The sequence below is a fragment of the Haliotis rufescens genome, unplaced genomic scaffold (assembly GCF_023055435.1).
Source record: "Haliotis rufescens isolate VD_foot unplaced genomic scaffold, xgHalRufe1.0.p SCAF_5, whole genome shotgun sequence".
NCBI classification, from domain to species: domain Eukaryota; kingdom Metazoa; phylum Mollusca; class Gastropoda; order Lepetellida; family Haliotidae; genus Haliotis; species Haliotis rufescens.
This window is the reverse complement of record NW_025964223.1, coordinates 16,585,004-16,600,879: the sequence shown is the minus strand read 5'-3', so window position 1 is coordinate 16,600,879 and position 15,876 is coordinate 16,585,004. Positions and strand designations below refer to the sequence as shown.

The window sequence follows — 15,876 nt, the reverse complement described above, 5'->3', positions numbered from 1 at the left end:
ATTGTAAGACCCAAAACATCTACTTGGACACAATCTGCCCATTAAACAGCCACAAGTTGTTGAATCAATTTAGCGCGTCACCACTACAAACAATTACGTTTACGCCTATCGGACGGACATGTCCCTGGAAGATTATGTTAAGTACTCAAAAGAATTGCTTTCTATGGCCTTCCTTGCTCTGAATAGTTTTTGCAGTAATTGGAAAACGCATAGTATGTACTTTTGGCTTTCCTTCCGTTTAGATCCTTTTTCTTGTGAGATTCTTCTCTTAGTTCAGAATATACTTACTATTAAGAATATACTACTCTGGATTTTTACAAATACTATCATTTGTAATAACTGATCTACCTAAACCATATTTTATGTACATTTACAACTATTGAGGTGAATATAATGCAATGCTGAATATTATATGTATATAAATATATATAAAGTGATTTTGTGCCTGCTGTAAACGGAACGACCAAAAAATGCTTTTCAAAAGGGATACGGTTTTACAAGGCATTGAAAAACAAGCTGCACGACATGCCCCAGCCAGCAATGTACTTACATTGTTCGTTTGTTGTTCAAATTGTGATATGTACTGGCATATTTGGAGAGAAAAGAGCCATTGGTCGACTTTGTGATGGTGAAAGTGCACATGAGGTTGCCATGGCAATGGATGTCCATACAGCCACTATCTATCGCCTCAAGTCTACCTCATTCTGCTCCCAACGCCACCAGTGAACGGCCGCCTGTGTCCGGCGGGCCTCCAGTAACTTGCGCATGTCGGGAATGTTTCAAATGCTCTGGAACCACTTGCAGAATCCTTTTTTAAATGGCCAGGAAATTAACGGAACAAGATAGGAACGCACCAGTGGCAACACGGTGTCGACATCAACACGACGTCTGCAGCACACCTTTGGGCACGTCATAAACTATGATTGTGGGTTCGAATCCCAGTTGAAGGAAACATATAATTAGATATACAGCATCATATGCAGTAAATGCAATATCACGCTATATGTCACAGTTGAAGGAAACATATAATTAGATATACGGCATCATGTGCAGTAAATGCAATATCACGCTATATGTCACAGTTGAAGGAAACATATAATTAGATATACGGCATCATGTGCAGTAAATGCAATATCACGCCATATGTCACAGTTGAAGGAAACATATAATTAGATATACGGCATCATGTGCAGTAAATGCAATATCACGCCATATGTCACAGTTGAAGGAAACATATAATTAGATATACGGCATCATGTGCAGTAAATGCAATATCACGCCATATGTCACAGTTGAAGGAAACATATAATTAGATATACGGCATCATGTGCAGTAAATGCAATATCACGCTATATGTCACAGTTGAAGGAAACATATAATTAGATATACGGCATCATGTGCAGTAAATGCAATATCACGCTATATGTCACAGTTGAAGGAAACATATAATTAGATATACGGCATCATGTGCAGTAAATGCAATATCACGCTATATGTCACAGTTGAAGGAAACATATAATTAGATATACGGCATCATTTGCAGTAAATGCAATATCACGCTATATGTCACAGTTGAAGGAAACATATAATTAGATATACGGCATCATGTGCAGTAAATGCAATATCACGTTATATGTCACAGTTGAAGGAAACATATAATTAGATATACGGCATCATGTGCAGTAAATGCAATATCACGTTATATGTCACAGTTGAAGGAAACATATAATTACATATACGGCATCATCTGTAGTAAATGCAATATCACGATGTCACAGTTGAAGTAAACATATATAGAGGTTATCACGCGAGTGTGTTTGGGGATGGTAAATATCCTGCATTAGGAATAAACATTGTATTAAGCGAGCTTTGGGGGGCTAAATACATAGTGTTTATTCCTAATACAGGATATCTACCATTCCCTAAACACACAAGCTTGATAACCTTTTTATCATATAATGCCATTCTTTAATGCTGTGCTTGAAAATCGTTTTCTCTCTCACACAAACATTACTGAAACATTGCGAGTTTTCCTGGAATGCGCGCATTAATATTTATTACGTCACAGGGTAAGTGATGTGTCAGTCGGACAGTGACATTTAGCCAATATAGTTCCAACTGAAATCTGTTTCTTATACAGTGGCGAAGCAGCATATACGCAAAACATCAATTGTTTTTAATTGCCTTTCGCGGCAATCCATCGGTCAGTCCGCTAGAGTAACTGCCCTTTGTCAAAGGGAAGCTACTCTAACCCTAGTCTATGAGACGTCTCGGCCACGTTCAGACGTTGTTGACAGTCGGCCTGTCCTGTCATACCGTTAAAAAATGCAGTCAGATGTACACACAGCGACAAAACGAATCAAGGTAACAATTCAAACATATTTCGGCCAAATCCAGCTATTTTAATTTGTGGAAAAGGTTTCAAGCCGCAGAGGTGTACAAGCACAGATATGGCTATTGGTGCGGCTTGGCTAGGCATAGTGCCCTCGCAAAATTGTTTCGAAATTTATATCTCCAAAGTTGCCAGGACTTATAAAATACCTTAGCTACGTCATAGTTAGACACTCATTTTCAGTATATTAGACTATTGATAGCCATTATCCCTGTAGTTTATCCAGATTCCTGATGGTTAATTCTGACTCGATCGCCGAATGACAAGGGCGACGCCATGTTTGTTTATAAACACTGAAAGTGGTCCCTACTTGACCTTTCATATTTGCATCTCTATCCGCATATGACCCCAACGGATATCGTTTTTATCCGTTGGCTTTATCCTGCTGAGAAACCTACCCATTTTATGATAAAATAAGATATACAGCATCATGTGCATTAAATGCAATATCACGATGTCACAGTTGAAGGAAACATATAATTAGATATACGGCATCATGTGCAGTAAATGCAATATCACGCCATATGTCACAGTTGAAGGAAACATATAATTAGATATACGGCATCATGTGCAGTAAATGCAATATCACGCATATAGCGTGATATTGCATTTACAGTTGAAGGAAACATATAATTACATATACGGCATCATGTGCAGTAAATGCAATATCAAGTCACAGTTAAAGGAAACATATGTGCACACAGTCGTGCTTTCTCCTCCGAAGTGTGCAACAGGTGGATCGATTTGGTGTCGGAAGCGTCATGGTGTGGTCTGGTATCCACCATGGCGGCCGGACTGATCTTTGGCATGTGGTAGGTGCATTGAATTCGGTCCGCTATCGAGACGAGATCTTGCAACGTCACTTCGTCACGTTCATTAACGCCAATGGTGGACTTTTCAAACAAGACAACGCCCGACCTCATATACTGCACGTGTCTGCGAGCCTTTCCCGCAACGTAAAGATATTACCATGGTCTGCTCGATCACCCGATTTGACCCTGATTGAGCATCTGCGGGATGCTGTGGATCGCCGTGTTCGCCGACGGAATCCACCCCTGCAGACACACCAGGCACACCCGTGAATGTTGTTCGGTCAGATCACAGGTGATCATGTCCTGGACAGTTGTAATGCATCATGGCACTGTGGTTTAGCCACATTGTTAAATTTGTATCATTCACTTTGATTCACTCTGTTTATAAGCTTATAAAATCTATGTAAGGTTTAACTTTTTTAAGTGTATATATATTCCAATTCTTACAATAAATCGGTACACATTCATTTGAAAAATAGTCTGTTTAAATGTAACAGAACCGACGTCCTCAAGGGCGTGAATCAGCTCAATGTTTCTCCTCTGAAAACTGTCTGTGCCTTTATTTACGAAATGAGAGTGAGTGAGTATGGTTTAACGCCGCTTTTAGCAATAATCCAGCGATATCACGGCGGGGGACACCTTAAATGGGCTTCACACATTGTACCAATGTCGGGATCGAACCCGGGTCTTCGGCGTGACGAGCGAACGCTTTAACCACTAGGCTACCCGACCGCCCCTACAAAATGAGAGGATTGGAATTATCTTTATAATTACCTTGACGTTTGTAGAAAATACAGAGAAGTGACAACTCCTTTATAAAAGCCAGTCAACTAATTCTATCTCACTCGCGTATTGGGAAAATGATTATCATGTTTCTGTCAAATGTCGTATTGGAGCAACAGATGCAGAATAAGTATTAACTTTGTGTACTTGAACAGGATTGCAAGAAGTCATTTGTTTGCTTTAAAAATCCTCAGCTTTATTGTTTATATGTTTATATATGGAGGATTCTTTATATTTTTTGTATTTGGGCCAACACAAGGTTTCGAAAATTGCAAACATGTAATCCAAACAATAGAAATTAAGGACTAAAGAAATTGACATCGTGCTCTCGGATCAGCCTGACAACAACAAAAATATATATACTATTTCGATCTTGTGGAGTACATTTATATGCTGAGGTGAGGTGAGGTGAAATGGGGTTTAACGTCGCGCCCAAGATGATTTCACTTATATAGCGACGTGCATGCACGTGTGTGTGTGTGGCTGCTTGTACTAGTCCGAACTGATGCCCATTTATAGTGCTAGCTCACTGAGATACCATGTCGCAGTTTAACATGAATACCCCTTCTCAGACATAGTGTACTGACTCCGAGCTGACCGGCCCTTGTTTTCGCCCCTTAATGCCGAGCGCCAGACAGGGTAACAACAATTACCATCTTTTGGCGTCTTTTGGTATGACGCGGCCGGGGATCGAACATCGGACCGTCCGCTCTCTGGGCGGACGCTCTACCACTAGACCACGGAGGCGGTCCATATGTATTATGCTGATAAAGTTCTGTAAAGTATACAGTTTATATAGGCGTAAAACGCTCGTGCTTCATGAAACTTTTCAGCATGCCAGGACTTAAACAACAAACAATGGGTTCTTTTGTTTGTTAAAAACCAATAACCACCTTTTGTAATTGATTTCATAAATTCTGCTGGCTAAATTTCTATTCCAAAGCAAACTGGATCTCTTTGTCGCTTTGCTTAAATTTGAAACCTGTCCCCTTTTTCTGGACTTGACTGGTCATTGCAGAGAGACGGTTTTGATTTCTCAGCCTGAAAATCCAAAACACAATCTCGAATAATTGTCCCTCATATGCCCCAAGATAGCGCGCTATCTGATAAAGAGATCTGGGGGGTAGCCAATGGTTTATTTCTTCTAAAATCAAGTGGTACGGATATGAAGGTTCATGACCATAGACGTTTCTATTTTTATGTATTTCCCATCCTGTACAAATGTTATAACCCCACTGATCCTGGTATTCATCATATATCATGGCTGAAGTACTACATGTAGATGCAAAAAGATCATGATTTTTAGAGGTCGATGGTTTTAAATTTTGGTTAAGTTTCAAAATCATCCAAAGTTTGACTCATTTCAATATCAATATATTCGCTTCGCCCTTGTTCTCGCAACAGTACGTATATATCCCGATAAAGTACTGGCCATGGCACTCGTTCTCTATCTATTACATAGAAATTGTATAAATTAGGTATAGAAATCTTGATGTTGCCTTAACTAGAAGTGGATGTCTAGTTTCTGGTTATGTGCTGCTTCTAACAATACCATACATATCTTGATACTGCATTTACTGACTGTAATGTAGAGCTGTTGTTTATGCTTGTCTTCAACAATGGGATATTTTAAGTTGTCGGCTTACCATGAAGGGAATGCCATTGATGTGCCCGAGTACTTGGGGTCGATAGAATTTATCTTCCTGATATATTTATCTTTTTGCACACTCAAAAATCCTGGAGATTGGGATGCAAAGCATTTTTGGTCGCCATATTGCTAGGTGAGCTCAACACGTCTCCACGTAAGGAGCTTGGAATGGTTTGCCTGTAGCAGGGACATGTATCAAGTCGTCATTGACAAATTCAAGTTCAAGGAATATAATCTGTACAAAGAAATGTAACATAGTTCGACACCACTGAAACGGACACAGCCTTTACATTCAATAATGAAGAAATCACGCGAAAAATGGGGCGAATTTATTCTACTTCCGGAATTCGATTGACTTTTCCATCACTGAATGTAACGGCTACACCTGTTTCTGTGGTGCCGAAACCGTTGATTCTGAAAATAGAATCAACAGATTCGAGTGATTTTCTCTGACCATGTTATGGTTGATATTTAATGTCTCTATTATTTTGTATAATGACCTTTAGTTGTGACAGTTTTACGTGTTCAAATGCACGTTCAGAATGGGCAGTGAACTCCTGTCTCAGAATGAACTGCAAGAACAGTAGCGTGACGTCGTCATAACGAATAAAGTTCCATGTTGTGGATGTCCCAACCAATAGATGATAATGACTAACTTGTGGTTATTTCAATTAGCATAACTGATGTCAAAATGCACACTTCAAAGAAACCTAAGCTATTCCTAAAGAGAATATCGCTTTGATCGATCACGTGAAAACAAAATGCAATTTCATGCATTATGGTCTTTTCCTTTTGTTTTATTCGACACTGAGTCGAGTATTGTCCTCTGGGCCAAAGTTGTTATATCATTCATTTTTCATGACTTCTTAATGTTATTTCTAGCATGGAAAGTTACCATGTACAGTAGTTGCATAAGCAGCTCCGTATATTGCTAATGGCTGGTGAAGAGTGTTTGTTCTTGGCGATATGTCAAAAGTCATATGATGTGATGTGGCGGCCACTTCTGTCTGAAGTGATTATTTCTACAATCAAACTGATCTACGGACTACTAATTTTCTTCTTATAGGACCAAACGTATGAGCTAAAACAATGAATTCGAAGAACATTAATTCATTGCTATCGTTTCTGATGAAGCAAAGGTGAGGCCATACGATTGGGCGTCTATCTCAATCTTGATACAGCAGTAGGTAAAGGTGTCACTGGAACCTGACGTTGCTGCTTACATCTATATTTACCATTGAATTTATACTGCGATCTCATTATCATTAGAAAACATAATACATATACGCTGATACAAGAACATACAGGGATATACTATGTAGCTCAATGCAACAATTTTGGTATCTTTGTACTGCAATTTTAGTTTCATGCAGGTATTTTGTAGTTGTAGTGAGATACCATTCGGGATCGAATGTTTCTGTCAACCAAGTAGAGCATATAGACAACATTATCTTCGGTAAAGGCAGTATTAAGATTCAGCGTATAAACTGCAACTCAACATTATCTTCCGTAAAGGCAACATTAGGATATATTTCAGAGGCGAAAAAACACATTATCATAAAATCGGCGTCATTTACTCATTCATATGAAGATAATTTATAGGAGGTGAGATGAAATTGGGTTTAACGTCGCGTCCAAGATTATTGCACTTATATAGCGACGTGCATGCACGTGTGTGTGTGGCTGCTTGTATTTGTTCGGACTGATGCCGATTTAAAGTGCTAGCACACTGAGATTCCATGCCGCAGTATAATATGAATACCCCACTCAGACACAGTTTACTGACTCCGAGCCGACCAGTCCTTGTTTTAGCCTCCTAATTCATAGGAAGTTCGATGTTTCCTGGAACGATCGATGATGTCAGACAACGTTTCTTATCTCTAAAGACGTTGTTATTGGAACTCATTGGTGTGAGATGTTGAGATCCAGAACTTCTTTCAAAGCAAATCAAACAATGCATATGGATTGCCGTTTATTGAATATAAGCGATGTGTTGATGTGCCAATATGCTGTTGTCAGTCTGCATCAAAACATTATTCCGTTAAACATGTTGGTTATTTGGTTATTTTTCTGCTGCATACTTGCTTTAATGTGATCTTTTAAAAATTATGTCGATACAAAATAAAACAAATACGTTTGTTAAGAGACGTACTAAAGGAATGCTTTACTTTCTGTTCATTATCATAAGTAGACAAACCCCGGGAATATGACTATTTTCATAGTTATTATTCAAATCAGGATCGGTGGCCAAAGTCGACATACGATCATAACAGGGAAGTAATGTGTGATACCCATGAGGTAAACAGGAATTAACACAGGCGCTGTCACACCTCTGTGTTTGCTACAAATGCCTAGAGTTAATCATAATGTGAACACTTTTTCTTTGTGTAATGCTATCTCAGACATTGAGAGTATAGTTAATCATGTCTACAGTGATGCCACCACGGTTGATGTAAACACTATATCTTTGTGTAATGGTATCTCAGACAGTGAGACTACACTTTATCATGTCTACAGTGATGCCACAACAGTTGATGTAAACACTATATCTTTGTGTAATGGTATCTCAGACAGTGAGACTACACTTTATCATGTCTACAGTGATGCCACAACAGTTGATGTAAACACTATATCTTTGTGTAATGCTATCTCAGACAGTGAGACTACACTTTATCATGTCTACAGTGATGCCACAACAGTTGATGTAAACACTATATCTTTGTGTAATGCTATCTCAGACAGTGAGACTACACTTTATCATGTCTACAGTGATGCCACAACAGTTGATGTAAACACTATATCTTTGTGTAATACTATCTCAGACAGTGAGAGTACAGTTTATCATGTCTACAGTGATGCCTAACTTTGAAATGTTTAAACATTTAAATATGTTTGTACGCAACGGTAGAATCGGTAAAGAAAAAAATGATTGGTGAATCAACATGTAGAGATACTCGTGTTAGAGATTATACAATAGCATCACCATCTCTTTTACCCCTCTTTGTGGACTCTAAAGTAATGGACTTCTCACATTTGTTATCAGACGTGCATTGTCTTGTGATGTTCATTTTGAATTCCTATATATATTCCAGTTGAAGACAAAATAGCACTTAATCCACAAAATAGCGAAGAATAAAACGTTATAAGCAGGAAAATTCAAATGCATTCCATCACAATACAGATATCCACCGCACAAAGGATTAAAACAGTCAGTTCCTGAAGCCCGCACAACTCTTCGTGACCCAGTTCCTTTGAACAATCTTGCCGAGGAAATAGCGCACTTGCTGACGCTAGCAAAACATTTGGATTTACTGTATTGAAGAGAAAGCAGAAGGAAAATAATCCCTGGTTTGTAGACTGTAGAAGTTAAGCTGAGTTAAGAAATTTTAAATATCGAAAACAAGTCTGAAGAAATCTAACAGTCAAATAAATAAGGCGATACTAAGATACTAAAGCTTGACATGGATAAACATATACGCCAGTATAGAAGTTAATTAAATACAACACTTGGGGAAATCTTAAACATTTACCAAGAGAATTCTGGAAGTTTTTCAATAAAAACAACACACAATCAAATGCCTCAGAGCCAGATATTGATGCTTTCTATAATTTCTTTGAAACATTAAACCAACCCGAGAAAATGACATCGATTATAACCCTGACGAAATTTGACAGACAGACAAGTGTATGATTGCCAAATATAAAATACGAGAATATCAACAGAAGAAATTAAACAAGCTGCAAGGGAACTACATGTATTACAGTGCATATACGTCTTTATACTTTTTTAATATATTTTTCACAAGCTTAACAGGAAAATGTATATAATATGCAAGCTGCTGGACCAGTATATCTCGTTTGCATCGCCACTAATTGACCGCGATGGCTATCCCTTGGAGAGCATTAAATTACGTTGAAAATGATATATCATTTATACCATTGATCGTTTAACTCCTCCTTGCTCTGAATATTTTGATCTAGTGTTCACCTGTTGGGTAACTGCCTGGTATATGGCTAACAGGCATAATAAAACCTATTTACGAAAATAAGGGTAATCATTTATAGACCAATAACATTATTACGTTGTTTCGGGAAATTATTCACCCAGATTCTGAACACATGAACATCAAATTTTCAAGATGATAATGGTATTACATCCCCAGCTCGATCAGATTTTCGCAAACGGTTTATGGCCGTAATTAACATTTTTGTCTGAAATACACCAATGCATATTTGAAAAAATTAAAATTTCTCTTTTGGAAAAAACGGTTCCAGAAATTATTGATAGTCTTACATACCTTGGAATCCAATTACATGGGAACAGGTGACTTGTCTATAGACCAAATATATTAAATGAAAATGCCTCAAAAGCTTTTATACCTTGGTTGTACCTAAAATGTAGAAATGTTTGAACGAGTGCATCTGAAATTCCTAAATAGTCCAGCCGATACATCTCAGAAATTCAACACCAAATGTTATGGTCTATGATGAATTGGGGCGGGAAACTTTAATTTTAGAGTTTGTAAACGAGTAATATCCTTTTGGAATAAGCTTTCTTTTGAAAATGGTCCTCCCAAATTATGTCATATGCTGTATAATTTTATCGAATTTAACAGTGACGTTAATTCGAAGACTCACCCATGCTTTCACATTATAAAACAGATATTCTATTATCCTTTAGTGTTCACCACTCCCAGGGGCACGAGTGGCCCAGTCGTCTAAGGCGCCGCGATTCGCTGTGCAGGGTTGCGTCCCTTGGGCACACCAGAAACCTATGATTGTGGGTTCGAATCCCGATTCGCCCCGATTATGTTTCTAGGTTTGTCAGCACCATACCAGTGCTCGTGGGTTTGAATTGGTAAACGTCTGAGACCTGCATCACTTCTGGCTTTCCTTCCACATTAAGGTGACCCGCCGTGATATAACTGGAATACTGTTAATGCGACGTTAAACCCAACTCACTCACTCACTCACTCACCAGGCCTGGTTAGTCTCGAATGTTGAATGAATACCAAAAGACCAATTCTTTCAAAACTGGAGAAACAGTATCACCTCGGGCCCTTATTAAGGGGCAATATTATCAACATTACAAGGAAAGCCAAAACCCTGAACATTATCTTCTTCTCCCTTAACATACTTCTTTCCCCATTTTAAATTCCGAACGTCTAATCTGAACTTACCCCGATGGCACGGCGCACCTAGAAACATTCCTATGAATGTAGTTCTACTGCAGTTTGAGACGAGTTCATCATCTCTTTAGATGGGAACCCTTCCCCGACAAAGAACTGATTTATTTCCCAATAAATTTACTGGCCAAATTTATTAAAACGTATAAATTACTTAACTTATGTGACGTTATGGACTTACGAAATTTGGCCAGATTACAACTCTTAAGTAAAACTGACAAAATCAAATAGAACATTTTGCATACTTCTTTCATCTTGTTATGAGTACTGTATTGTGTATATATGTATATACTCATGTACCGCCGTTGGTAGTTTGGAGAAAACCCCCCAACTTAATTGCCAAGGTCAATGGTGAGCGGTACACGTAAGAAGTTCAGAGATGTGTTTATCATTCATAACTTCACACTTCAAGCCATCAAGCACTAAGACATTATTGTTCCGGGCATCAAAGTAATTGTTATCCTGTAAATTGTAGGGAATGTCGTTCACAAATGTCACATAGGAAACATTTCACTGATTGTCTCGTATAGAGGTGACCCATGAAGATCCGGGGTAGAATAGATCTTCAGCAGCCCATGCTTGCTGTAACAGGCGGCTGTGCTTGTCGCAAGAGGCGACTGACGGGATCGGATGGTCAGGCTCGCTGACTTGGTTGATGCATGTCATCGATCCCAATTGCGTGGATAGATGCTCATGGTTTAACTACTGGATTGTCCGGTCCAGACTAGATTATTTACAGAGCGCCTTCATACAGCTGAAACATTGCTGAGTGTGGCTGTAAACAACAAACAAACAAACAAATCTTTGCTGAAGAGAGTCTTCAACTTACCTTTTCCCTGTCGATGGTTGTAAACGCTACACAGGTCCAAAGATCTTAAGAAATCAGAAGAGACGGGCACAGTAGTCACACCTAGTACAGTTGATACAGGCAAAGGCAATACCCAACAGACGTGAACGTCGTGACGCGTCAACGACGGGAAGTGAAGTCGTCATGGCAAGAATCAGATGTCCCACTTAGACTTTATCGATCGCGATACTTTTGTGTTTTCATTAACGCACTCAACTATCGGAACAACTCTGATTATTTGAAATACGTTCCAAGCCTCACATTGAAGGTATTAGGTAAGAGTGATATATTTTCATGTGGGCAATATATAATTTTATAGATGTAGATTCACCAAAAATCGATGTTAATCAACCCTCATATATAAACAAGAACCTTATAGGATGCCTAACTGCGGAGTTATACTTGTTAATTCGATGTGGTATATGCAGGTATCGATGTAGTAGAAGAAAAACCCAAAATCAAAAAAGTTAGTAATGGAGTTTTTGAAGAGCTGATGTGTTTTCTGTACCATCATTGACTGAGGCCACTGAAGCATGCTGTGAAACCAAGGCAATGCCAGTAAATACGACGGTGATCCTAGTACACTAGTTCATGATGATATTGATTGACATATCGCATGTAAAGAGACAGATATCATCAATAATGTTATGGATCTGTATCCACTGTCATTTTTTTTTATGCGAATCATGTTTCCGTTAGAACTGAGTGTATATTGACTTAACTCATGCCTCAGTTACTCTCATCACCTCACACATAAAAAGCGCATCATTGATCAACTCATACATCAGAAACGCATAATTGATCAACTCATACATCGGAAACGTATCATTGGTCAACTCGTTCATGAGAAACGCATCATTAATCAACTCACACATTAGAAATGCAAAACTGATCGACTCATAATCGGAGAGGCCTCATTGGTCAACTCATACGTCACAGAGGTGCCATTAATCAACTTTTTAAAACTTATTTTTTTGTTTTTCCCAGAGCTGTAGAGTAATGCAGTTTTCAGTCAAAAAATATTTCGGTTTGCAATAGGAAGACACAATACATTTCTTTTTAAATTTAAAGATTTTGAAACAAGCTGTGTTACATTTCAAACTAGAAAGGTTGCAACACACAATCAGAATCAAACACAGCAGGTATCAACAAACAACTTAGAATCGAATGCTGAGAATAAAAGTCTCCATTTTCTGTTGAAGTTATTTTCGTCACACATTTATATAGAAATAAATTTCTCGATTGAATACACATCAGATACACATTACTGATCAACGCACACATCAGATACACATCCTTGATCAACTAACACATCAGATACACATCCTTGATCAACGCACACATCAGGTACACATAATTGATCAACGCACACATCAGATACACATCATTGATCAACTAACACATCAGATACACATCATTGATCAACTAACACATCAGATACACATCCTTGATCAACTAACACATCAGATACACATCATTGATCAACGCACACATCAGATACACATCATTGATCAACGCACACACCAGATACACATCATTGATCAACGCACACATCAGATACACATCATTGATCAACGCACACATGAGGTACACATCATTGATCAACGCACACTCCAGAAACGCATCACTGATCAACTCAGACATCAGAGAACCGTCATTGATCAACGCACACATCAGAAACGCATCCTTGTGATTGATCACAAAGGCGTCATTGATCAACACCTATATGCGACAGGAACCATTGATCAACTTATACACCAGAAACGCATAATTGATGAACACACACATAAATGTGCAATTCATAGAGGAGAGGCGTCAATGATCCACTCCTAAATCAGAGACTGATCACCACACACATCAGAAACACATCATTTCTCAACGCATACATCAGATACACATCAATGAGCAACTCAGATTTCATCAGAAACGCGTCATTAATCAATTTATACATCAAAAACGCATCATTATGATATCCGAGAGGCACCATTGATCAACTCATATATCCGAGGGGCACCATTGATCAACTCATATATCCGAGAGGCACCATTGATCAACTCGCACATCAGAGAAGCATAATTGATCAGCGTTATACCTATTGTAGTGCATTCCAAAGTTGTTTGGTCAGGGTTACAACATTCAAGGCCCCAATAAAGCTATCAACATCTATTATATCCGATGCAATTCTCTATTTGACAATTGACTTGCCTTTGCATGTGTATCAAACTCTCGGTTTAATGTACCCTATCCAGTTTTCTCTTATTGATATGTTAACTCTTTACGTTATGTCTTCGATGTGATTTGTGTCAATTGGAAAAGGTAGATTCAATGGGTGATATTTTCTGCAATTAAAATTGAGAACAATTCAATTCGCTTCACGCCAGCTTATTCGCGACATTATTGTGTCGTTTGCTTTTATGACTTGATCGCCTGAGGATATTTCCCAGAAACGAAGATTCTCCTAGTTGGACGTGACGTCAGAGATGATCTGTATGACGTCAGTGAAACAATAGTTTGATTACGGCGATGTCTCTCAACGTGAAAGCTCTACATCCTCTGTTAACGAGCGAGGGTTTTCAATATGGCGGATTAGGTCTTGAACGGTCGGCCCATAGGCTCGAGGTATAATTACAGATACTTTCACTTGATTTATTATTCATATAGTTCAAGATAGGTGTGTTTATACATTCAACAAGGAGGGTACGTGTTCTCATCAATACACGTCATGAATCAGCTGGAGATTATTACACGCGAGACTCCTACGGATTTTACGAAACTTCTCGCTGTTTGAGAATTTGACATAACGACTGAAATAATCTCATTCTTCATATGACATGATGACGTTAAAGATGGCCTCTTTCCACGTGGAATTAATTCCGCCCGAACAAATATTGCCAATGTGAATGCATCCTGGTAACATTTTGTGAGTAAAACCCTGTTCCATGGGAATAATTCCCCTAGAGAAAAGTAGTACAAAGGAACAATTTCACTGCAGGAAAGATATCATTTGACATTTACACGTACATGTCTAAAAGAAGAGAATTCTGTAATAAAACTGTTTACTTTTTACACTCTTCATACAAATTCACACAAATGAACATGTCAAATAATTTTGTAGCTCTTCCTTTCTTTGCGAACAAGGGTTCACTGAGTGTCACACAATAATATGATCTTTAACCATAGGCGGAAAGCTGACATGAGAGAGTATTTCGTAAATAAACGGGCTGGGTGCCAAATATATGGTTGTTGAGTCTAAAATAACTTGTATAAAACGAGGCTTGATTCATAAGCCCTACCCCTCAAAAAATCAATTTGAGTCATTTGAACGAAATGTTTCGCCGTGACAAGTCAGTAAAGTAAAATAAGCAGGATATTTGATATCGTATAACATCGCATTAAGACGTGGCTTGCTTCCCAGGATGCCTATTTGCTTCAGAGGCTTCTGAGGTATACGTTCAAGTGCAACAGAGTGGTGGCTACAGGTTTGAATGCTCGGTGGGATATAGACTTAGCAGACGTGTCCAACATGGCTTCGGACAATGATAATGTCAAGTACTTGTAAACAGAAATAGATTTTGTTTCAAGATATCCATGGGTTAAACCCATGACAAGGAAGACCCCAGACCCTGTGGTCAAAGCCATGAGGAAAATATTTACAACTCCTCCTTTGCCAAAAATCAAAAGGTCGGATAAAGGCAGTGTATTTAATAACGACAGAGTGAAAGGACATTTACAAAGTGAGGGATTTACGTATTATGTGACCAAGAATGAAACCAAATCCTCTTATGCGGAGCGCGTGATTCGTACCCTCAAGCCTACCATGTTCAGATAATTCACGAGCAAACGTATCATTATCTGGATGTACTACAAATTTTGGTTAAAGTCTATACGATCACAGACCACACAGATCACTGAATTAAAGAACACCATTAGACAAGAATGAAGCTTTGGTATGAAAAGAACAATACATTGATACATTAATCAAACCTACCAAATCTAAAGCCCAAACCAAATATAAGCCTTTAACAAAAACACTTCAAGTCTAAAGAGGGTGATTAAGTACGAAGGTCTCAGGTGAAACATACGTTTTAAAGAGACAATCAAAAAAAATAGACGGAGGAAGTCTTTATCATTCGAAAGCGTTACTATCGAGATGAGATACCTGTTTATCAAGCGAAAGGTAGGGCTGATGATCCGGTTCACGGTAGTTT

At 38.5% G+C, this 15,876-nt stretch overlaps 1 protein-coding gene across 1 annotated transcript in view; it reads right to left on the bottom strand.

The window, feature by feature from the left end:
* LOC124113611 overlaps positions 1-12,256 on the bottom strand; it is a 29,255-nt gene extending 16,999 nt beyond the window's left edge. Inside the window, exon 1 of the mRNA XM_048384429.1 lies at positions 11,651-12,256. The gene's annotated coding sequence lies outside the window, so the exon portion shown is untranslated. The remainder of the gene's footprint in view (positions 1-11,650) is intronic.
* Positions 12,257-15,876: the final 3,620 nt, after the last annotated feature.